The sequence below is a fragment of the Micropterus dolomieu genome, linkage group LG17 (assembly GCF_021292245.1).
Source record: "Micropterus dolomieu isolate WLL.071019.BEF.003 ecotype Adirondacks linkage group LG17, ASM2129224v1, whole genome shotgun sequence".
NCBI classification, from domain to species: Eukaryota; Metazoa; Chordata; class Actinopteri; order Centrarchiformes; family Centrarchidae; genus Micropterus; species Micropterus dolomieu.
This window is the reverse complement of record NC_060166.1, coordinates 32,724,582-32,750,698: the sequence shown is the minus strand read 5'-3', so window position 1 is coordinate 32,750,698 and position 26,117 is coordinate 32,724,582. Positions and strand designations below refer to the sequence as shown.

At 41.8% G+C, this 26,117-nt stretch overlaps 1 protein-coding gene and 1 long non-coding RNA gene across 3 annotated transcripts in view; one reads left to right on the top strand and one right to left on the bottom strand.

Moving 5' to 3' along the window:
* Positions 1-13,947: 13,947 nt before the first annotated feature.
* On the bottom strand, positions 13,948-15,194 carry LOC123985805. The gene is made up of 3 exons (XR_006828752.1): positions 15,136-15,194; positions 14,699-15,038; positions 13,948-14,571 (listed from the first exon to the last, which is right to left on the bottom strand). It is a non-coding gene; the product is annotated as an uncharacterized LOC123985805 (long non-coding RNA).
* cdon (cell adhesion associated, oncogene regulated) overlaps positions 14,450-26,117 on the top strand; it is a 30,925-nt gene continuing 19,257 nt past the window's right edge. Inside the window, exon 1 of one of the 2 annotated variants that reach the window (XM_046073699.1) lies at positions 14,450-14,935. The gene's annotated coding sequence lies outside the window, so the exon portion shown is untranslated. Of the gene's footprint in view, positions 15,091-26,117 lie in introns of both variants that reach the window. The other variant, XM_046073698.1, reaches the window with a different exon arrangement.

Here is a 26,117-nt window from a genome sequence, read left to right as displayed (position 1 = left end):
CAGAGGAACTCATTTTGTGATATAGTGACCTGGAACAAGTCGAGAACAAACTTTAATCATCAATTGTAGGTTAAATGTCTAATGTCTAATACATTTCCACAAGACACTTTTCATTTCTAACTCCTAATTTCTAATAAAGGATACACAGATTTAGTTTCTGGTTTCATCTTGCTGGGATCTGCATTTATAGTTCTGGGAGGGGGTCATAAGTAAATGTGTACATGTGTATGTGCACGTTGTTCACACACAACACACATCAGAACATTTGCAAAGCCAACTGGGGCTGTTAAAATGAACATCTCAAGAGATTTATGGGTCAATTTACAGCGTTGCATTTTCTGAAACAGAAACAAAACAGATGTAAGGCTATCATGATGGCAATGGTTTTATTGAGAATAAGGCCCCTCAAGCTGAAAACCTTTCAGCCTGAGCCTGGACAACTGCCACCAAAAATGAAGAGCAGCAGCGCAGTTTGGCAGGACATTTCTCCTGACTACAGTAGGAGTGTCCATCAGAAATATACAGCAACGTCCCTTTGGCCCTTGGAGCTGGGGCCGATGTGTTTAAAGTTGATTTAAGATTCTTCCATTTGTTTCCAGTGTTATTTCTCAGTATGGCATATTTGCTGCTCTACTTACTTGGATGAAAATGTTGCATGTTTTTGATTTCCCTGCAGTTCTGAAATATGCAGAGACAAGCAGCTAATGCTGAGTGAGTTAAAGCAGGAGGTGCACACAGGAAGGAATTTCTGATTGATTGAAATAATGAACAGTTCAGTTTTTCACCGTTTAAGTCAAAGGGTCAAAGGGCAATGCTTCTCCAAGAACAGACAGGAGTTGTCTTATCTGCTAAAAATCTGCCTGCTGTGGCTCTGTTGCGTGTGCGAGTTTGCTCTCTTTGAAGCTTGGCGCTCCCGTAGGTATAGCATGGCGTGACTTGAGCCGAACAGGGTGAGGAGACCTATGAGGGGAGATGTTCTGGTTGTGGTTATCGGTGCGCTATGCTGGCATCCAGGCAGCCCAGCATGTTGGAAAGATAACAGGCCTTCAGGAGGGAGAGTGGGGGAGAGAGAGTCAGACCGTACACCTTTTAATACAAAGTGACCAGGCCTCTACCCAGGTTGTGGACAATTGAAGTCTGAGCCAGTAATGCACATCTGTGCCTTATTTTATTGCTGTTCAATTTTGCGTCGGTATGCGCAGAGGCCAACAAACAAAGCACAGTTCCACCTTGTTCCCATATCCCTGACTGAAACTTCCCTGCCTCCCCCCCTTCTGCCTTCCTCTTTCCCCCGTGTGGAGACCCATTTGGACACACATAGGCAGGCATTACAGAGAATGCAAAGGTACAGATCTTATATTGAAATAGCATTCCAGCGTATCCCCCACAGGGTAGATGACAGGGTTTTACTTAAAAGAAAAAAGGCATGCAGGGGGAGACTTCAAGTCTGAAGAGGATATTAGAAAAATACATTGAAAAAAGTCCCCTCCGGCAATTTTTTTTTCACTTTCAGGAACAATTTTGTACCTTTCCTTCAGAGGGAAAAGTGTGTTCAGTTGAGAGGGGGCAGGAGGAAGGGAGGGATGCTGTTTTTTGTGTAGGTCTGAAGTGCAAAGGACGTAATGAAAACCAACTGGCAGGCCGTCACTATCTATCTATTCTGGTGCAAGAGTGCATTGACATGGAGAGGAAAAACAGGCCCTCTCCTAATCCAGTCAGGCCTGTACTTCTCTTTTTCTTTCCTCCTTCCCCCTCTCTCCTTCTATTTCATTTTCAAGATATAAAACAGTTCTCAAACTGCATTGATATTTCCACAAAACAAGAGAACAACTTACAAGCAGTATTATGATGTGAGCTGATCTAAGAACCTCAACAACAGCATCAACTAAATGTTGCTTGTTTTATTTTAAACATCAAAAGCAGGACATTTTCTGCTTTTTATCAGAATTAACACAAATAACCCCCCAGAAAGATTTCAGATGTGTTGAATCTTATCTTTTGATCTTTTATTTTGCTGTGAAATATGAAACACTGATTATCAAAAATGGAGAAAGACATCCAAATCCGAAAAGGTTGTCCTACAGCGGGCGATAACACTCTGAAGAGAGCTCTTTCACACCCACGCTGCCTCCTAATCCACACCGTGCCACCCAAACCACCAAGCCCAATATTAGCTTTCCTGCAGCTGGCCAGTCCAGGCAACGAACATGAGTGTGTTTGTTTGATTGCGTGTTTAGTGTTCCCGAGCTATGAAAGGCATGTGGCTCTGTCTATGGACATTTGTACTCTGATGAAGATTTACTACTTTAGATAAGGGAATCAATTAATTATTCTTTTTCATTATTCATTGATTGTTTAATCAATCATTTAGCCTTTAAAATATCAAAAAGCAGTGAAAAATGTTCATCACAAACCAAAGCTGAAATCATCAAATTGTTTTGTCTGAACAGCCGTCCAAATCACAAATATATTCAATTTACAATTATATAAAACAGAAAAATGCAACAAACACTAGAGAAGCTGGAAGAAGAAAAGGCATTTTTTCTTAAAGAATACTTATACTATTAATCTATTATGAAAGATATTGCTGATATCTTTCTCTAAATTTGTCAATTAATGAACCAATCATCATCATCACTACTTTAGACTAGTAAAAATACAAACCTAGAAAACCAAGTGAATTGCATTAGCGTGGCTATGACTTCAGTTTTCATCGTGGCAGCGTTAGAGCTATTCACTGTATAACTCAGTCTAGACGTTTTATAGTGAACACCATCTTTGGTATGAATATGAATATAAGAGGATTTATTTGTCAGGCTGATGAATAGAGAGTCTGATAATCTCTTGTGCATTAGCAAATGTCTATCACAGTCTTCCAAACAAAGCCAAAATCCTATGAAAACAACTGAGCCAATGTGGTTCACTGTGACATTTAAAAGCATAAACACTGTACAAACTCTAATGAATCAGACATGATGATAAAATCTGCTTGAGTAAAGTGAGCTTGAGTGAAACTGATGAAAATGTGATTATAAATACATCAGACAAGGTCATTTTATGCAGTCAAAAGAGGCACTGTGGTGCCTATTGTTGCTGTGAAACATTTATGACCGCTGTTAACGTTTGTTAACACTCCATCTACCTTTTTTCTCATCATCAGTCATTGGTAAAGTCCGACAGGCTCCTCTCATTAACCACCCTAGGCTGACAGGTAGAGAGAGCCTTTCCTTCCTTCTACATTTATTATTACCTACTTTAATGAGCACTTAGGACCATCACCTCAACTCTGTGATTTATAGCATATTTAGCAGAGATCAGAGGCACGGGCCTGTTGCGCGCTTATGAAGCCGACAGCCTTTTCTGACACCCTAGGCTGGCCTGGGCACTAGGGAAGACACAGCTGGGCCCAACATGGCAAGAAGTGTGAACTCCCCGGGCTTAATGAGCTGATGGGAGAGGCGAATTACAGAGGGGGTCAGAGGTGATGGGACCGGGGCCTCAGAGCCTGGTATTAATATCCATGAGCCAGATTAAAACAGAAGAGATTAACTTCCATCAATGTGAAGACCCAGAGAATTCCTTAAATCCAAAATGCTCATTATGGGACAAGTTGACCTGTGTGTGTGTGTGTGTCTGCCTCTACAGCGCATGTAATACAGCAACATAAAAAAGAATGACCTATGCAGGATACTGATGTGCTTTGTATCAACTGGGATTGTTGTTGTTAATAAATCAATTCACCCCAAAATAAAAACTCAGTCACTAGCCTCTCACCTTTATGTCCAAACAGCATAAACATTTTCCAAAAAGCAAATGCATTTTTCTAAACAAACAAACATGCAGCATAATCAAGTCCAAAAGATTAGTATTTATCTCATTATCTCCTAAATTTTCAAACAGACCATACAGTAGCAAGCAAGTCTTTCATTAGAGTAAATATATGTGTGCAACCACAGCATAATCAGTAAGTAGTAGTAGTAATTCAGTGCAGTTGCGTATAAAATGTTTGTATTATGCAGCACAAGCCGTTTGGAGAGATTGAATAAACACATTTTTTTGTTTAATTTTAAACAACTTTAAATGGATCTCGTTTTTTTAGTTAGGAAGTTGGGAAGTGGGCAGAATTTGTTCAATGAGGGATGATTTGGGTGTTTGGGCCAATGAACCTTAGTGGAATTTCGACACACATGGGGTCAAAAAATTATTACTGGAGTTGATGGCCCCAGTGACACGTTTCTTAACTCTTCTCTATATACTCTTCATTTACCCAGGATCAAGATAGTCATCGAGATTGTGAATCTCACAGGTGAGACCTGAAAAGACAACAGCATCAAATATATAGTTACATAGAAAGAACCGAACAACATCACACAAAAATGTTAATGATAAAAAATAAAAAAACAAGAAAAAATAATGGAGCTATGATCATTTTCTTAAAAACAGGCCCACGGATAAGACTCCTCTGCTTAAAAGAAGTGACAGTTCCCAAAAACATTTTGCACATTTTAGTGGCATTTTAGATGTAGATCCTAAACATACATTTTTTTTTTTTTTTTGCTTTGTTCAGTGCAATATTAGGCACTTTGAAAAGAAAAGTATCTTTTAACCTCAGACCATTTTGACGTCCAGAGACTGGAGCCTATAAAGCACAGGAAGCTGCTTTAAAATCAGTAATGACCTGAACATTTTAGATAAGATTTATCAAAAATAATTGCCATAAAATGGGTGGAGGGGTAGGAGGCAGGTGGTCAAACCAGTGATGTCACAATGGGGAAAATAATTCTTTCAGGGTTGGTCAGGGTTGTGTTAGCCATGCTCCTCTTGTGACCTGACCCTGTGAGTAGATCTACCCATGAACACACTGGTGTCAGTATCAGATGTCCCTCAGTTAGTGCTCTGCTGATTCCTACTCCCCTTAACCTTAACCAGTCCAGTATTACAGAGGTGAACATGAGCTGCCTGGTTGTTCCCTGTTGTGCCATCAATCCAGCCTGAGAGCTAGAGATTTCACCTGGCCTGTCTCTCTTTCAACCAATTTGTCCCGGCTGCTCAGTTTTCCTTCATAGCTGACACTCAAAACAAAACAAAATATATCCTCTTGTCTTCTTTCTTGTGTTCTCTTATTCTGTCTATAAATCTTCACACACCTTCTCTTCACTGGATCACCTGATTGTTTTTTGTTTGCCACTCACATGTTTATGGGCTGCTTACTTTTGATCTGTCAGATTCAAAGGCCCATCCTATATTTTTTGACCTTACAGTAAACATAAACTGCTATATAGTAACAGACTTAAATAATTAGTTTGAAAAAATAATCTTGACATGATACTGTATAGCCTACAGTTTGTTTCATAATAACTGAGTTTAAAAGTCATTCAATTTTAGTGACAGCAGCTTCCAAAGCTGCAGTTTGTATGTTGGTAGTCATGACCCTTTGTTTAATTAAGTTCAACAGAATAATTCAAAGGAAAACAAATATGACATGTTCTCCAAGGTTGTTTCAGATGTGACCCATATAACTGCACTTCATATAACATTGTTGACCATCAGGGGGTTTAGAAACCGTTACAAGTAACGCAAATGAGTAAAAAAGTAGTTTTAACATTCCTTTTTACAACAGGAATTTTACTCTTTACTCGTGCACCTCTGTCATATTTTAATAAGCTGGACAAATGCAAACATTAAAAAAAAAAACAGTCGAATACCTTATGCCACTTGTTGCCGTGTTGGAAAGCAGCTCAACTCAACTCAACTCAATTTCACGAGACGGCCGAAATCCTTTCATTTTCCTTTAACGGTGTATTTAAAGCATATTTAGTCTATGCAGAACAAATGTGCTACACACCATAACATCTAAGCCAGATGACCACTGGATTAATTCTGATATATTAACAGATTCCTCTCATTGCACAGAGCATGGCTTTCTTTTGATGGAAATTTGTTTATTTCTGTTCTCTCATTGACATTGGTTGCTATTTGTTTTATAATTATGCTGGGTGGTGAATTCATTAAATAGAATGTTGCAGTGAAACGGATTTTGCCATTCACTCAGTAGTTGTTATTTATTCAGGAACAATCATTTTTGAGAAGCATATAGGTAGAGAGCAAATTGGATGGATAAAAAAGTCTGTTTGGCTTTAGCAACACACAGGTCTCCCTCTACAGTGGGCTTACCCTTCATACAACATTGAGCTTTTCCCATGTTATTGACACAATAATTCTTTGTTGTAAATAATATGCTTTTTGTACATATGAGCCATTGAAGCAGGGAAACCATAGGCAGCACCCTTCATCAAAGCAAGGTTCATTTCCATGTCAAGATTAAGGCAACCATACTATTCTAGGTAGCTAGCAAATAGGCATATGATATTTTAAAGTAATTTTATCAATTTCTTCATGTGGATTAAAAAAGGTTAAATAATTGTATTAAACAGGACTAGCTAGATAAGAAATAATCAACATGCAATGTGCATTCCCTAGAAATAACCATTTTGGACAGTCGCTATTTCTAATCTGATGCACAGTGGATGGAACACTTATTATTCCAATAACAGACTTGAGACTTGGCTTTAAATTTCAAAGCTGTTGACTGGCTAATCTGACAGTCTGCAGCATTAAAAAAAAACAAAATTTTTCAAGCGTGGACACACCAAATTTCGTTTCTCCATTTAACTGCACTCCATTTCATTTTGAGTATACAACTCTGCAGTGACCTCAGCTCATCAGGGCACAGATGCAGAATGAGGGAGGAAGTCCAGCAAACTCATGCTGGGCAAGGGCATTAACTGCTGAAGCACACAGGCTATGAAATATATGTCTCTTTAGAGAAAGCTTTTTATTCGCCTTTAACAGGGCTGTAAACTGCCTTTCAGTGGCCTGATGATAGGGAGACCACAGGCACAGTGACCAGCTACAAGAGTCCTAAAACTGACTTACACCTTTCAGTGTCTGTCCACAACGCTAGATGAAATGGGATACAGGAAGTAGATATGAATTCCACTTAAGGGTCAAGGGGACTTTTGTCCAGCAAGCCTAATTTGAAACAGGAGCCTTTTACAGACAGCTCTATCTGGCTCCCACTTGTACTGTCTTTCTAGATGTCCCCAGGGAGCTACGATTTATGGAGCAGAGAGGGGAGCACAGCCTGGGGGATACAGCAGATTGTTCACGGATCTAGCTTGTTTCTCTGGCATGAGGGGGAGAAAAAGGAGGAGACGGGCAGAGCTGGGTGAGATAGCATGACTTACAGAAGAAAAGCAAACAGAGATCATTAGGAAGATATCAGTGTCTAAACTTCTCATCTGCCCAAGATTTCCCCACAGCTCATCCTGTTTCGGGGGAAAGTCACTCCTCTGGGGTTTGATTGAACCTGACAAATCTCTTGTGTCTTGTCACTGATTAGATAGTGATCATCATCACGATGTGGTTGGAGAGACAAAACATGCATCCATACGGCAACATATAAAAACAAACCCTCGTACAATATATCAGAACACATACATAGACAAACATGCACACACGGTTTTTGTGTTTACTTTTGGTACATTTTCCTGAGGCTCCACAGTGATTATCTGGTGATTTTCTGCAGTGATTGTGCGCTGCACGGCCCCTGGTGGGGGCTGTGCGGCTCCACATCTGAAAAAGCGGAAAAGAGATAGATGGTATCTTCCTGGATGGTGTGTTTGACCAGTGCGACGCACTATCACACCCTGACATCCTGTCCTTGGCCTCAATTCTGTTTGTCAAACTCTAATCTCTGTATCCTCGCTCAAATCCCTGAAAACAAACAAGGAAGACGGTATGGTGAAATATTCTCTACAGGATTGTACGTTAACACTTGAGGCCTCTGCTGATTTTAAAGCGCTCTGTTCCTGGATTGTTTTAGCACCTGTGGGAATAACATTAACTTCCAAATGCCATTATGAGATAAGTTTAAACATCCAAACATTTTGGGCATGCTCTCTCCTCGAGTTTGACAAATGAGCTCTATAAAAGCTGCGTTCAGGAATGTATGCTGACAGCTTCATGGCCTTGTCCAAAACAGAGCTGGCATGATGGATGGTGTCTTTCTTGTCAATGACAGCTGGTACATGTTTGTGTATTTGCGCAATGACATCTATCTATATGTATGTGTGTGTGTGTGTGTGTGTGTGTGTAGATGAGGGATATTGCTAGAGATTCCTTTTCTGTGCCACACTGAACTTGTCTCTGACTTCATCTCAACAGATTTCTGATGCATTCCCAAGAGCTGAGCGCATATGTTTTGTAGTAAACCACTGTAAACAATTTGTTTTTATTATCTACATCCCGATGAAGACCAAATGAAGTTTAAGCTATATGTTTTTAAGCACCAATATGTCTGACTAAATCAATGCTTTCTCTTAAGAATGTTATTACAATAGTTTTCCATCTCCACCTTAAAGGGTGAGTTCACCTTTTTAATCTATATACAATATTCAAATGTCAATATGAACTTTACTATGTAAATGGTGGTGGTAATTGATCCCTGTCCGCATTGGCCACAATGAAATCTCTTCCTTAAGAGATTTCATTGTAAGTGAAATAAACGATGGGGGACAAAATCCACAGTCCATGTTTTGTGTAAAAATGTATTCCAATGTTCAGTTGAAGCTAATATGAGGTTAGAGTGTTTTTTGACATAGAATTTCTTCTTTGTGTTTCTGTGGACAGTGTTTGCTCGCTGAGAGGGACAATAACACAAAGATAATATTTTGTTTGAAGATACCCACTATTTTTCTTTGATTCCTGAGGTCCCATATTAAATTTTTGGTGAACTTCGGAATGCATTATTGCACAGAATGAGGACGTTGGGTTTTGTCCCACATTACTTTCATTAAAACTGTCTCAACAGGGAATCTCTTTGTGGCCGGCATGGACGGGAGAAACAAAAATCAGTATGTGAGTGTTGTTTTAAAAAGAGAACCTATCCTCCAAGGTTCTGTGGATTTATTGCATGTGAAAATGATTGAGCTCTGGCTTCTATTACTTTTAATTACTCTGTTTAAAAACTGGGAGAATAAAAACTTTCTTAAATTCTCACACCTGAAATGGATGTAAACACCCTCAAATTAAAGCTTTCCTAGTCCCCACTTTTATATTTCTCACTCATGTCCCACTTAGGTCATAAGAGTGCCCTGAATCCTTGCACTATAATGGCAATAAGAGGAGCACCACATGTACAGCTCGCATAACAAAACAATGAAGAGAGCTGATTGAAAAGTCAGTACAGAAGTTACTTGGCAGAGAAAAAACAACATGAATGCTGAATGTGGAATTTGAGCTTAGTTTGTGTGTGTGGAAGTTATATGACCAGACAGGGTGCGAGTGAAAGAGAGTGTGGTGACCTGTAACAGCTCCATGACTCCAGACTGGGGCTTTAAAATCCACACGCCCGGGTCCTTGATTGAACCCACAGCAGACCTCACTACAGTATAGACAAGGCAGCCCCAGTGGGAAACTGATTGTTTATTTAACTACTGTTTTATGGAATACCTAGTGACAGGAAGTCCTTAAAACAGCAGCAGTTACTATTTATATAGTCCCTTTTTGGAGTAAACACACTGACTTGCCCCTCCTCCCTCCAGCAGACACCCTGCCGTTGAGGAATGCGCCCATTCACAAGCTGGTGGCCATCTTGGAAGCTTGCCTCTCACTTCCTGTTTCCATGGATACACTCCAGTGCTACGGGAGATGATAAGCACTAACAGTCGCGGGTCCTAATCCTTTTCATCTAGCTCATTTTCTACATCACTTCATGCCATTCAGAATGAGCTGCAAAAGCCAGTTAGCCGCAACAAGCGTCACATCTTTACGCACATAATCCCTGGATTCACAGACAGAAGCAAATATACACAAAGAAAAGAAATACAGATACATTTGTTTTATTTTCTTTTTAGTCTAACAGCCGGAAAACATTCAGTCTAAAGCAACACTGATTTGCATGCAGACTACATTTGAGAGCTGAGGTTATGCATGAGTCTGGTATACACATGTTTGTGTGCAGCAATGGGGCAGCTGTATTCTGATCTGCTCCTCCGGCGCTGCACCATAAATCACAAGGTCACCATGAGCCTATGGGACCAGAGGAAACATCAGCGTTAAACAGGAATTATCTTTCACTTCAGTCTCTTCCTGCTCCACTACTCCCAAGATACCCACTACAACTGAATCCTGAATGCTTTATCACGGCAGCTTCACATCAGTGCTGATGCGGTTGTCGGGGATGACACCGGAACAGTTGTACAATTTGGGAATCCATTATAAACCGGAGCTTATATCATATGTCATATGGTGCGAGGAGTGCATAGTGGCAGAATAGTTTTCATAGCTTGCGGCAGGTGGGAGTACGCGAAAAATGTATGCATACATGCAAAGAAATTGTTACATATATTCAAATTCTCTAATTATGAGCCACAGATACGAAAATCACTAACTATGGTTTAAAAAAAAATCATACTTTTTGTGAAAATATATCAGTATTGTGTTTATCTTTGTATATCGATTGTTAATTGGATATTTCCGTGTATTTAATCTCATTTAGCTCTGGGTGCACTCAGCTGGAACTTGTGTATATGCTTACCTGACACATCTGAACATTTCTGAACTTTGGAGTTTTTTCATTTTTGTATCTGCCTTATAAGATTCATTAATTAAATATGTCAAAGGAATCTATGTTTGTTTTCTGTGTTTTGTAACTTATTAAAAGTCACTAGAACAACTAAAACCTTGTGTTAAACAAGTTTGTCTTTGCTCTCTCCTTGGTTTGTTTTGTTCCATCCCTGTAGGAAAATCAGTAGCTGTGTTTATGTGAATGAATATATATTGTTGAGCTGTGGACAACCTAGGCAAAACAGTGACAGTGTGAAACTGGAGTTTAGACAGTTTTATGACTTGTACAGTTCTCACAGAGGCACAATATCAGACTGGAGAAAGCTTTAAAGATGGTCAGAGGATGTACAGGGTCACTGCACTGTCAAGAGGGACACTCAGGATTCTTCTACATGGTAAAGCCCAGGGAGACGTGTGAATAAGTGAGATGTTACAGACTGATGAAATTCCCAGAGAGCCTACGATGGATAATGTGATCCCACTACAGTGATGCAGAAACCAGATGGAGAGGGGTGCCTTCAAAATATCTCTTTTTTTTTACCATGAACGCACACACAACCACAGGCACATACCCGAACATACAGAAAGACACAATGTACACACACACACACACACACACACACACATACACTCATTGCACACACCTGTCTAAGTAATGAGATATACAACCCTCCAAGGGGAAATCCATTTAGTCTATGTTGTAAAATATTGTGATTTTTCTCACTCTTGTATATATTCCTTCCCTTGCACAAAGTTTTCCATATAAAAAATCGCAAATAAATGTCCTTCTTTTAGCGCCTTACAAAACAAAGCACACTTTTCTGTAAGTGTCCTACTCCATGCCAAAGCACTCTGGGAAAAAAAAAAAGGTAACACATGCTTATTTATGGCATTTTACCCTCTGAATTTTACCCACAACATCTGCTTTCAAGTAAATTAAGGAAAGTTGGATGTCACATCTGAAGCCTAACAATCCACATACGCTGCCTGGCTCAAACAGAGGGATGGTACTACTGTAATCTGAAAGTGCCTTTAAATAGCAGTAAGAATCAGGTGTCCCTCAGGCCCCTGCTGACAGTCAACACTACCCAGGGCTGCTTTGCAGGTCATAAACACTCTGTTGACAGTGGTCAGAGGCTTATTATCCTCAGAGCAAAGGACAGCAAGCTGGGTGTACCAACTCCAAACAACCCCAGCCTGTGGATTTAGAACACAAAGCCCTTTTTAGCAGGTCTTCTGCCAATTCCCCTTGTTTAAGCACAATCAAGCGTCACATAAGGAAAGACAGTATTTTAATGTATAAAGTGTAAACTGCCGTTGTTCTACAGCCTCTGCATGATCATTAACAAGTAATATTGTGTTGGCTAAATGTATTGTAATCTATTGATAATTGATCAGGGCTGATATGACTAAGAAAACTGTAGGCCAGAGGTCACTGCTGCTTTGTGCACTTAGTGTTTTTGCTGCTTCTGCTCTCAGTGAGCAGCTCGTTGAAGCTGCTGTGGCTCAACACTGTGGAGCTGGCAGCTCCACACAGATAAGTGAGCATATACCCCAGGGGGCCAGAGACAGCCGAACCCTCAGTGGATGAGAAGTGTCTGTGCTGTCAGCTTTGGTTCCCAGCGTGGCCTCTCCTCATCGGTCGCCCCTCCCGCCCCCCACCCCGGCGCTTTGTGTGTGGACCCTGCACCCTGTGGACTCGCCACTCTCTGGCCTTTCACATGCGACTGTGTCCAATCACCCCACTCACCCCCCTCTGAACCCAGAGCCTCTGTCTCCATCTCCAACCAGTTCCTGACCCTGAGAGAGAGAGTGACAGTGAGTTAGAAGGAGCGAGAGAGAGAAATCACTGAGTTGAAAAAAATGAATTACTTGTATTAAAGAAGATCATAGCAAAAGTTACCTCTATTGTCAAATGAGACATACTTTATAAGCGTTTAGGACTTGTTACTGTTATTAATGGTTAATAAGCTATTTATTAGCCTATTGAGGCAGTGGTAGCAGCGTGTCTGGTCAATGTCCTCCTCCACTACCAGGCCTGCAGTTATACATTTTAATGAATCATTAATAAAGGGTTATTCCGCCACAATAATCCATCAAGTCTGCAGTTTTACCATTACTGTTAGACCAAGAAAGGGTCCAACCATTTTGTTACATTAAATATAACTATATTAGCCCATATTTTAATGTATTTTGGGCTGGACAACTGTCCATTCTTTCTGCATGATGAATTAAAGAGTCAGATTTAAGTGAAACAGATTTTTTATAATCTGAGAATATAAATGCTTAACATATAAATGGTTTATTATTATCTACAAGCAATAATAAAATATGTATTGCATTAGTGAAAACCCTTTGAAGAGAGTAGAAACAAAGTAAAAAGAAAATCAATACTTCACCATAACAACAATAACAAAAAAAGAAGAAAAAAAGACAGCAGGTCTGTCCAACTCCTGCGGGTGAAAACAGAGTTGAGACATCCGTCCTTCATCAGTCCCTTCCCCACCACCTCTGTGTTGTTTTTCCCTCTCTTCCTGTGTCAGACGTTTGCTGGTTTGTTGGCTTTGGCCCTGACCGCCTGAAGGCCCGCACCGGGTCGACCCAGCCTCGGGAGGATTGGATCACACCTTCCATAGGAGTCAGCTGTCAGATGGTGAGCTGCACCTGCTGTCTGAAGCAGGGTGGGCCTGCCGCCGCCGCCGCCGCCGCCACCACCACCGCCCAGCCAATGCTAGAGCACATAATTACTGCCTCAAAGATGATTACACTGTTTACTCATGCCCATACGCACAACAGATGACTGTTTCACACTCACAGCTCCCTTTCCCCCGCCTCTCTGTGAAGGCGTTTCACCTAGTGATGAGGAAGTCGCTGCAGCCAACCAACAGTCAGCCCATCCAACTAACAGGTTGGATGCCAGAAATGACCTTAGCTATTAGCTGTTCAAACATCCCCCTCCCACATAACTTTAATTCAATTCAATGGGCCCAGTGAGAGCTGGTTTAATCTACAAGGCACAGTGTACTCCACCAAAAAAAAGAATGCCTTTATGATTTTGAGGCATTGTTGGGTTTGAGGTTGTGCAGTAGATGTAACTATCACAGTTCTAAACAGAGAGTTAGATTTACTTACTGTTAATTAAGCTTTAATTATAAACAATATAAACTTATGTGGACACTTGACTGTTTTTATTCTGGTCTTGTTAATAAAAAAGTCAGTAAACAGACTGTGCAGTTAGAGAAATTAAATCATCCATGTCAAAAATGATTGAAGAAGTAAAGCTATGTAAACAGTTACATTCATACATGTAGTGGATGGTAAAATCTAAACTCAGTTTAATTCAAGTCAACCCATGTCAGTCTGACAGAAGTTTTCATGACACGAATACAGTTAATTTGCAGATCATTTATAAAACCTTGTTATTTTATCCCTCCTCCTTATTATGGCTGCTAAAACATTCAGCAAATGAATACTGTACTTGTAAAATATTTATTTATTGCATTGGCCAGATTCACAAAAAACAATACATCTATAGTGCTTTTGGTTAGTTTTCACTGATGTCATGTAGTTTAGAGAGGCACTGATTGACCGTCATTAAAGTGCTTATTGTCCTAGTATTAAACAAAGGGAAGAGTGTGTTCAGGTGGGTTTACCTTTATGTCCTGGTAACAATAAGACACAGAGTGTGCGCAGAGGAGGAAGAAGGAAGTCCCCCCCCCTAGTAGATTGTAAAACTTGTTAATACACAGTCTATATGGGTAACACCCCCTCCTCCCTCTCTCCCTCCCCTCTGCAGGAGCTGCATTGAGCTGTGGGGCAGGGACATTCTTGGTTTGACGACCAGCCTCGCTGCTGCCGTGATTTGCTGAGCAATTCGACACTAGCTTCAAAGATGCGTGTGTGGAGGAGGCAGCGGTAGACTGAGAGACGGAGACAGAGAAACTGGGGGAGAAGTTACAATAACGGGTTAGACAGACAGAAATAGTGTGTGAGCGCACAAAGACGGGACGTAACGCTTTTAATCTGACACGCGGACTCCAAACTTCCCCAAGGGAAAACTCTCCACTACCTCAACTCGAGTGTAGACCAGGGGGAGTTGTCGCACCTTGGCCCCGAAGCCTGCGCTGCTCTGAGGGTCTGAAAACTCTTCTTCCCCTTCACCTCCGGCTGTTTTCATGTTCCTCCAGTCGTCTCGCACTTTGAGCCCGTGTCTAATGGAGGGCCCCGTACGGATTTGCCTCCAGAAGAATGCGTTTTGCTGCTAACTCACCCGACGACTCGCAGCTTTTGCCCTCCTGCAAGAGAGGTAAGGACGGACTGAGGGGAGGCAAAGAGGGGAGTCCCGGGCCGGCTGGCTGGGAGCGAGTTGGGGGAGGCTTCGTTGTGCCCAACAGGCCAGCTGGGCTTCCCTGGAAATAGCAAAAGAAGAAGTAATGTTCAGAAGAAGCTGAGAGCTCCAAGGTGCCTCTTTAATCTGTTCCCCAAACATTACAGTGTTTTCTTAACTTTGTATTGTGGTGAAAGTGGAGCCCAGCGGCACGGCGTGGCCGTTGGCTACATTATGCTCGTCTGTGTGGCAGTCTGGGAAACTGGGGCGCCCGTGTGCAGAGGTTAATGTTATGAAAGTGTGCACACCCAGCAATAGAATTAGTATTGCTATCTTAAATCTTTATGCATTCTGACATAGCTAATCTCTGTTGTCTCTGAGGTGAATGAAACACAAAAAGGCATTCATATTTGGCAGCGACACCTAACATCTCAGTTGAAAACAGATGGCCTGTGGCTTCTATTACTGCTTTGAAAGATGAAAGAACATTTGAGAAATGGCAAATATGCCCCTCCATTGACACATTAGTTTCACAGTCATTAATGGTGAAAATGGGCTGGGGATAAGTGAAACTTTGTTCTAAAGTTATACTTTTAGTTTGGATCTGCTTTAGGAGACAACTCTGCCACATTTACCAATGTGCAGAAACATGGTGGCTTAGACTAATATTTGAAGTTGTGTTTTTTTCTCTCTCTCCAAATACAGAGAGCCTTTATTGTTTTAGATGAATCCCCTGAGGGTGTCATAAATGTTGGTTTGGTAAATGCATGTTAGTATTGCTCTAAAATTTGGCAAGTGCACAGATTGCTGTGCAAAGCACACAAAAGCAACTGTACCTGCCTGCTTCAATAAAGGTGTCATTGTTTACTGATTGGGAATGTGCTTCTTACTGATTTTTGATAAGGGATAATTTATGAGTTTAGTTACACAAATGAATAAAACATTAAAGGCAAAGGGGAATCTTTAAAAACACTGGAAAGTGAAACGATACAGATGTGTGAACGTAGTCTAGTGGTTTGACTTCCTTTCAGCATCTCACTGTTCTGTCAATGTGGAAAATATTTCTAAAACAAGAAAAAGAAATTTTGTCTTAAAAAAGCCCTCATTAGCTGAGTTTATTCTACTCGAGTCTCTCTGTGTTGTGATCTGCAACGCTACACTTCAGGAAGTTTGAGGATGACAACACAAAATGTTACAGTTTTTGAGTCCTTTTTGAATTTTAACATTTATCCACGTTGTTAACATTACATAACTTTACAACAGATAAGTGAAGTTAGTTTTGTATTGTGTTGTTTTTTGTAAAGTACTTTATAAATGCAGATATAAATGTAACCTGCACTATAAATGTTGAGGATTTTAAAAATACTGTCTATGATAATCCAAGCTAATTAAAACCCTAATCCAAAAGGTTTGCTCGAGTCTTTCAAAGCGCAAGTAAAAAGGATGACACAGTAAATGTTATAGTTATGATGTTCCTCACTTTTTCCCCCTCAAGTAATTTCCTCTGTCTGCTGTTCACCCCTATCACCAGATATGCTCAGGGACTTTTGTTACATAGGGGTAATTCTCAGAAACTGAACACTTAAAAGTTATCGAGAACAAAGTCTCAAATCCCTCTCGAATGCATGACATCCAGTCAGTGGGACACACATGGCTGCTCCCAGATAAAACACTTTCAAGTTCAAACAGTTGCTCGTGCATTGTCGCGTTGGTGGGGAACAAGAAGACACTTCCGAAGCTTTGCAAATCCTTTCAGTGCTCCCCAATATTGGGTGAGCTTTTGACATGGGCAAAGAGAGATTTGCTCTTTTGTGTTGAGGCTTGGACACTGACAGCGTTCATGTTAAAGGAGAAATCCTCCCTTAGGTTCTGATATTGAGTCTGCTCCAGGAGGTTTTTTTAGTAAGGTGTTTAGTAGTTTTTTCTGTGACCACTTACCTTCAACCTGCCTTGTTTTAACTTAATTCACTCCTTGATTTCCGACATTTCCTTGAATACCTTTTCTCCTTGCTCTAACAATTACTGCATTGGCTGCATTGCACTAAATTCAGTCTGTGGAGAAATTGGCTGTCCTTTTGTTGCTGAAAATATTTTGACTTGGCATCATGGTATTGAACAACAAAATAGACCCGGAAATCCAAGTTACAGTAACAATAGCTTGTAGATTCTGAGCTGAACATAAGTACCAGTGGAGTATTTTTAGTATAACGGACCATGTTGTTATTGTGGGGATTTTTCCCCACAGTAACAACATATTGGGAATATGATTGAATCAGACAAGAGCTGAGCCTCAGACTCATTTCATTTGAGAATCAGTGTGTTTTTGTGACTCGTAGGGAAATTAATAAACCATTAGTGGCCCTGCTTTTATCAGACAGACCCGAACAAAGTACAACTATGCCATTAACTGAGTTTGAATAATGTCAGAGCCATCAGGCTGCACGCTAATGATAAACACATGTTGCTGTAGGAGAACTATGTTAAGTGGGCAATTTGAATGTAAGCATGTGTAATGATACCAGCCCCTGCTCTCATAATGGCTCTCTTGATTTTTCTGATGCAGTATTAAAATCACACAACCACACTCCAACAATGACTAATGATTGTTGAACACAGTAGTAGCAGTTGAGGTAATGCTTGGTTTCCATAGTAACACTGAGGTTTTATTAAATATTAAACCAGGAAGTGAGGTTGTATATAGCTTGAGAAACTTTTTGTTAGTACTGATACTATTAGTCAGTTAGTTAATTGACAGACAATAAATCAACAAATATTTCTGATGAGTGAGTAATCCTTCAAGTCATTAATAAAACCTGCCTAATGCCTAAAACTTCAAAAATGTGAGGATTTTCCACTGTTTTCTCAGAATGAACAAAAATAAATGAATCATAAAAATAGTCGACAGATGGAAATAATTGTTAATTACAGCCCTGCTTTTAGGCTTTAAAGAATTTCAGTGATGGACAAATGAGTGAATGTCTATCGGAGGTGAGTGCGGTGGGAGAGGGTGTGTCTAAATGGGTGACTCAAGTATATTTTGGGCACCTCCCACATTCTCCTGTTTTGTAGGCCATACACATTTGAGGCTAGGCTGCAAACCTCAACCCTGGCCCTAAAGCAAATGGAAGCAAATTTAAAACCTAAATCACGGTGTGGTTTGGTTGTTTATTTGGTTTCACGTTGTGATCTGTTATTTTACAGCTCCAAAGAATCAACCTTCGGCTGAAAAAAATGTTTTGAGTCACAAAACAGGAGAAAAATCATTATTTTGAGTAACTGCCTTATTTTTCATCATCATCACAATATTTTGACAGCTAGAATTAAGTCTTGCTAATTTTCAAAATCCCTAATGGCTAAACCAGTTCAGTTTCTCAGTATACTAAAGTAGAATATAGTGGACTGTTGTAAGGTTGACGTTTGACCTTTCAAGCGACTATTCCCAAACTAAAACCTGGCTTGTTTTGAACTCCTGACATAGCCCTTCTTTTACTGTCATTGCTCAGGGATTGAGTCATACTGCAGCCTTTTCCCCCGTCAAGGAGAGACCCAGAGCTCAGGCCCCATTAGATGGACAGTGGAGAGTTTTGGGCAGGATGCCAAAGAGCCCCCATGTTCAAGGAGCCAGGGGGTGCTGATTGACAACACCCAGCAGCCATGAGCAGGGGGCTGATGGGATAGATGGGGCAGGTCAGAGAAAGAGTTTGAGTTCTTATGACTGCTGGGTTGGTGAGTGCACCCTGCAGCTGCAGTGCTAACAAAAAAAGACTTTACTTTCTACCCTCTGTTTCCCTCCCTAAATTTATTCTAGGAACAAGCTGTGAGTGGAATTGGATAAATTGAAGCCGTGTTGAAGTAGCCATGAAGGCAAACGCAGTAGCTGAAGGTGTCACTTGTGTTTATATGAAGCTGTCATTAGTAGCACTTATTATCTGCACTGAGCTCACACTCATTATTTTAACTACGCAACACATGTGTCTCTTAGTGGGACCCCTTCCCCATTTCTTCCATGTCCCCCTACTCTGACAGATGATCCAAACAGCCCAGCGGTGACTCGCTTTACTATGCAAGCATGTTACTCCAGCAGGTTACAGATAGGCTGCATGCTTCCTCCCGTACAACTCTTCAGAAATGTCAAAGGTGAGCTGACTGTAGCCCGATGTATACACCAGCTTTCAACAGATGGTCGTATTGAGTTTCTAAAAATTCAGAACCTTGAAGGACCTGAAACTGGATAATGACTTTCGAGAGATTTTAGAAATGAAATGAGAAACATCAGGGCCTAATTGTTAAGACAAACAAACAGTCTTTGGAGCAGCAGAAACAGATGTTCCAGCCAGCCACCGAAATGCAGCGGGATGAAACCGTACAGGCTGGAGATGGGCAGGGGTTGAGGAGGTCTGCTTCTTCTCTGAAGATGGTTTGTTTTCTGTTAATGTAATGGAAATTTAGGCCTCAACTAAATATATATGATAAGGTAATGTAAACCAGTACCACACACAGAGCTTTGAGAAAAAACACACTGTCCAGACGGGTACAGGTAGAAAATACAGACTAAGCAGATTGTGTGACACAGAAGGTCACACTTTGATAGGGAATGAGATTTTTACTGTTTTTTTAGGAAAGAAAATTTAACTGTAGGCTTGGATCAGGTCTTAAACGTGTTGGTATACTTGATGAATGGACTAAAAGACTACTTTGTTGGTCCTGAGCGGTTTGAAGTACACTGCAAGTTGTTTTTAGCCTTACAGTTTGAAGTTTGTACTTGCTTTTTATTATAATGCACGTAATCATTCGAGGGATTGCTTTTTGGCTTGTGTAGCTATAATATATGCGCCTTTTAACATGATGCAGAACACTGCATGTGTGAGGAAGAACAAAAAGTTCCTCAGGATGGTTTTGACGTGGCATTTCACACAATACTCGCCTCTTGCCAAAAACAACAATTTTCCTCATAATTGTCAAGTAAATACACGATGAGACCCATTGTTCCACAGCCATGTCTTCTGTAGTTTTCTTAATGATTCCTCAGCCCTGGGGAAGATTTCAGGGAGTGAACTTTTGAACCAGACCCTTGCTGACAGCTCTCACAGCAAGTATTTCAGAACATGCGAGGGGATTTTTTCCTGTGTCTTCCTGTTTGCAAGATTCATTTCTTTTTCCCTTCCTGAAACTGACCCCACTAAATATGCCTGACTTAGTCCGTCGTCTCAGTGCGGGCCCCAAGAGTTAGAGTCTTCTCTTCTTGAAACTGTGAGCAACCACAGCTTTCTATTTCAAATGTTGAACCAATAAGTCACATCTGACATGGGTTTTCTGCGAACCAGAATGTGTGCACTGTTGAAAAGCCAGCGCAAGGATCAGCAAGACTATATTAAGGCAAAACTAGTGGCTGGCACTCCCCTCTGGCTGACAAACAGGCTACTTGTTTGAAGGGCTGTTTTTCTCCCAGATCAGAGTGTGAGGCAGTGTGGGTACTGCTGCTGCCTGCTTCTGGGCCTGTGGTTGGGGGTGCCATTTTGGGCCTTCCCTGCTCCAAGATCTAACCCCCTATAGGGAGCACTGGAACCCCTTATTTATAAAAGATATTCAAAAGTGAGTGTAGGAATTTAAGTCAGAAGGATAAAACATATGGTTGGTTCAGCCTTCTGCATTGTTCTGGAAATGGTTTGAGATTGTAACAGATACTGTGAGGTTTTACTAACTTAAATCAAGTAAAATAAATCATTGTCATCTCTTTGTGGTGCTCTCACACAGTAGCAAACACACACAAACCTACAAAAAGAATGCACTGAGTTAGCATGTGCCATGGTTTCTGTATTATTGCTATGTTTTGCTGTTGTCAGGAGGTTGTATTTCTCTTGGCGCCATCAGAGCACTATGTCATCTGCCAAAAGCTCTTCTCACCTCCAGCACTGCAGCAATGAGCAGCCTGGACCCTAAATATGTTGGAGAGGTTTTTACAATTTGACCAAGAGCCAGAAGTGGAAACTCAGATGATCTGTGTGTTGATATATCACCACCAAATTTGTTTTGTGATCACTCGATTGCCGCACAACAAGCGTAGAGTGTTACAAGGCAAGATGGATAAACATTTAGACAAACTAAATAAAGCGTTTACACACTCTGTTTGAGACTGTATATTTATCTTTGGTCTTCAAACTTGTACGTACAAGGAGGCTGGTGTGTTTGTTTGGGTTTTTACAAGAGATTTGTGGAATTGGTGAAGACTGAATTTTTTTCTGACGGCTGGCTGTGGAGTTCAGGGTTTTGCAGACGCTTTCTGTCCCCCCATGAATACAATAAAACAGCCATCGCTCCATTATATTTAGTTAATTTTTCATTCTGAGAAATGAAAACACTCTGTGTGGACTTTCTTTCTCACGCCTCTCAATTGACAAACAAAGAAGGGGCAAGTACCTGAAAGCAACCACAGCAAGTTGAGTTTTATTTGTGCTTGGTGTTAAATACTGACTCAGCAATCATCTATTTGGACACCATTTTTATTTTGTTGCACATGCTCAAATTACATTATTCCATATAGGTTATAGTTTGAAAGTACTTTTGGTCGGCAGCCAGGGACCGGTCAGGAAGAGACTGAACAGAAACTGTTGTCTGTGTCTTTGCTGCTTGTTGCCAGAGAGACACAGCCTGTGATGGAATCCAGGAGAGTTGGGGAGGGATGAGAGACTGCACCGAGGGGAGAAAGGGTGGGGACAGCTGGATCAGATCACAGTATGCCCATAGTTCACAGCCCACGCAACACCGTGTTAAAAACACAGATAGTGTCTCAACTCCCCCAGAGAAGGTGGACATTTTCAAGGCATTTGGCAAACTTGATCATTTTTTCTTCCGCTGCATCAACGTGTTTTCCCATCATCTCTCTAATCAAGGCTGATATTGAGGAATGTGAATGTGGAATCTGTGGCCTCATCCTCTGTGCCACGGCTGCACAATCCCAGCTCCCCTCTCGCCTGGCGTAATGAATCAGAGTCTTGGCACATGTTGGAGATCAGTGTTATAACACACCCTGCGGGCAAAACGGCCTTCTTGTGCATTCCTCCTTTCCATCAGAATTACCTTCTCGTCTGAGCAGACGTTCCCCTGTGGGCTGAAAGGCCTGTGAAATCAGCCGGAAGGGCCCAGAGAGCTCCGACAATGGGAAAGGGTTGTTAGTTACATGCGCTTTGCTAAAGGTCTTGAGGTGGCCTTGTATGGTGGCAATACCCGGGGATCTGTTTCCAGTGTCCGAGGCCGCTATTGAGTTTCGCCCCTGTGGTTAATCCTGCTGTTCAGGACCTTGGGAAACAACCGTACCTCCTCACCCTCCTGTCCCTCCCCCTCACAGATTCCCAGGAAAAACAAGACATTGCAGAACAATCTCCAATTAAGATGGGTCTTACATACTGTACCATTCAGTCCCCACTTTCTCTCCCTCTCTGTCTCAGTCTTTTTGCCTCCCTCCCTTTCTCTCCCCTCTCTGCTTGTGTTCTCGGCCAACAAGCCTGGGGGTAGAATTAGCGCTGTCTCCCAGGTCCCTGCCCTGGCACTTTGGGAGGGTCGGGCTTTGGTGAACGGAGATGTTGGGGGAAGGGGGGAGTGGATGTGTGTGTCCTTGGTAAACAGGGCTTTGTGGGATGTGACTGTCTGATCCCCAGGGGCCTCTCCTTTCATTCCTCCTCTTGTCTGATCCCACACCATGGCAGTGTTGTCAGTGCTGTGGCATCGCTGGGTTATGGGACTCCTGCAGGCGCACGCACAGTGTCTGTCCTTGAAGATGTATCTCATTTGCTTTCTGTAGTCACACTCGCTGCACTCACTTTAATGATTTATTGAGGAGACTTGCATTCACTTTCAGGTGTCAGGTTCAGAAAGGGCAGTCATTTTGTATTATTGATTGATTTTTTTTTTCTCCTTACTTCTCATTGTAAAACAGAAAACACCTCTTCTTTCCCCCTAATTCCCATATTTGATTCCAAATCATGTCTCTCTTTCACTCTCTTTCTTTAGCTCACTCCCCTTCTCTAAGTCTGTCCCACTTTTAATAACGTCTCAGTCTTTAATCAGACAGAGTTAGGCCATACCAGAGGCCCAGTGTTTCCACTCATTAGTTTCCTCTGTGGCCCTGGGCTGCCTCAGTGGGCTCACCCAGACCAATAGATGAAGCCCATAATGGTCCCCTAGAGTCTCTTCTCTCTGTAGGTTCTTCCCAAGTTTCTGGGCTGAGCTGAATGTAGTTAGACTGAATCATCAGTCAGTTTTGGCAGACATGGATGTGCGCTCAGCCATTATCTGTACGTCTCTATCTCTGAGCCAAATAAAGAGGGAGGAGAAATTAGTTGGGGCTTGGCAACTATACACCTCCCAGTGAATGTTTCACCTCTTTATACCCCCATCTCCTTTTACTCCTCTCCCAGAGAGCTTTTCTTTCTATTTTCTCTTCTATACTTTTCCCCCATTGCCTCTCATCTTCTTGTTTTGAATTTATCTGCCATCTCCTGTGTGTGTGTGTGTGTGTGTGTGTGTCCGTCGCTCTCTCTCTGTGTGGAGCTGAGGAATGTGTGTGCTACAGATCCTCTGTCCATGAGATGTGGGGCGAGTGCAGACAGGTTTGGGGTATAGCATGTGAATCAGCTTCAGTGCACAGGTCAAATTAGACCATCATACCGGAAAAGTCTCTTACTTACTCTTTCTGTTACACCGCACTGCTCCCTTTCTCTGAGCTTCATTCAGTTCCTTGCATTGCTTACAATTCTCTCTTTTTTGAAGGTAAACCTTTCTGATTTGCTGGATTTGTACAACTCTGGTATTGATTGCTAAGCAGTCATGAATGGCCCCTGTTATAAAATCGGCATTGGAACTGCCTCATGTTTTCTGTTGGCTTTTATTTGGCTGTGCTGTTTTGTGAAGTGGAGAAACTAGGGCCCTGCCGCAGTCAACAGCACCAGTTGTGACCTGTTCTTCCTCTTCCCTCCAGGTCTTTGATGCTCCACTGCGTTGCTTTTGTCCCTGTTTACCCAATATGACAGGGATATGGGCCAGCCCCACATGTGGGCAGATGGGGCTTTAAGTAGTTCTTGCAGAAAGGAGGCCAAAAAGAAGTGCAGGTGCAACCCCCCCCAGAACTCAAGCCCCTTTCCCTTCCCTGAGGGCAACCTGTCAATGTGTTTATTTTCTTCTGTGTCATCACCAGGGATCCCTCTTGTCCTACAAGGGGATATATGGTGCTATTCCTGTGTATGAGTTTTGTATTACTCCCAAGATGGATAAATAAAGGTGCTGTCTCTCAACAGTATATCTCAACTCTGGAAGGGAAGAGAGTTACAAAGACCGAATGAGGGACACAAGCTGTCTAAGAAGACTGTTTTTTCTCGCTTTCACACACTTAAGCCAAGTGTCAGTCAGACATTTCCCAAGCATACATGGGTTAACCCCCACACCCAAAAAATAGGAACTTTTCCACTTGAACTCACTGACACTACCCTCATTTATTTTCATAAACTGTCCGTGTCTCTATATCAGATTTCTTCTGAGCAGGACGTCTCTTCAATTTATAGCTGGTTGATCCCGCTCTAGAATGGCCATGCATCTACAACATAAGTGCAAAACCAGGGGGTAACATAAAATCAGATTTGGGATAGGAGGAGGGAATCTGGAACACAGTATTTTTTTCCTTTAAGTAGTATAGACTGGGGTTTTATGAAGGAGAGCAGAGGAGTGAGGGAGTGGGCTGGCTGCAGATCAACATTAGACCAGAGGAGACAGCTCTCAGGCCGATCGGACTTCACTTGACAGGGACTTCCTCTTTGTCAAAGGGCCACTCCAGCTTTTGTCTGTTGGTCTGCTCAGGAGGAAGCAGGACTTGCCCTTCCATGCAGCCAGTGCTGCCAGCATCATGACGGCTCACCGTGATGAGGGATACAAGATATGCTCACAGTGTCTGTCTCCATTGAGGCGGCTTCATGGTGGCGGATGTCAGAGGAAAGCCAAACAGATAAGAAGCAGGAATGATGCCCCTGTGTTTCCTTGTTGCGCCAGATCGATGGGCCAGATAGGCAGCTGTATGTGTTTACACAAGAGCACCCAGTCGGAGCTGTAATGTCCAACTGCTACACCCACTGGGAGGAAGTAACTAGTTAAAATAAGAGAGAGTAAGAAAGGTATACAGAGAGAGAGACTTACAGAATCAGCTCTGGTTTCCCATCATACCGTGTGCCAATGTGTCTGTGCTTCGCTGTGCATTTTTATAGCGCTGTTGTTATTATTGTAATTATATATCATTATTCTGGCAGAGAGAGAAAGATAGTTTCCAGTGGTGACATGGGAGCAGTGTGCAGGGCCTGTTGCAACTCGTGAGATGGAGAAATGCTAGCCTGCAAGATGTGGGTTTGATCTGCCTGAATAAGCATGCACACGCTTAAACTGGAGCCTGAGATGCAGAGCATACACCACATACATAATGTAGCATGTTCAGTCATAAAGTCAAAATTACAGATTGTTGTTAATTGCTGTAGCAATTCAGTCAGAATCAAGCTGACACAATTGAGCAGCAACATGACAGTTATTTTGTGTAGAATGGTTAGGTGTGTGTGTGTTTGTGTGTATGAGTAAAAGAGAGAGAGGTGACCTCTGGGGGCTGGCCCAGGGCCACCAGACACCCGCTGGTTCACCCTCTCTCTCTGCTCTTACCTGACCTTCGACCTCAGGGTGAGAAGGGGGCGTGAGCCAGGAGCTGGGAGAGTTTATTATTTCCTGCTTCTTCTCTCCTCCTCTCATTATGCCCTTTGAGGCTACATCCATCAGTACATGCAAGCATTTTAGCACAGTTTCAGAAATAATATCTGTCCATACTAAAACGCCTGAAAACGCATATCGCATGACCATTCACTGCCAGTGTAAATAGGAGGAAGATTGTCTACTCTGGTATTGGTTGCTTAGTTGCAGGAAATACTACAAATGAAGAACAGCAACAGAAAATGCCCTAGTGTGGGGACGCTAGGCATAAACATTGGATAGAATGAAGGTTATATATTTTGTAACCAGAGACAGAGAGATGGCAAGTTGAAGAGAGTGAGAATGAGTACATGAACAAAGCATCAGTGACTTATTGGTTAGATTATAAAGGAACAAACATCCCTGTAACATCATTCACAACTAGTACGGA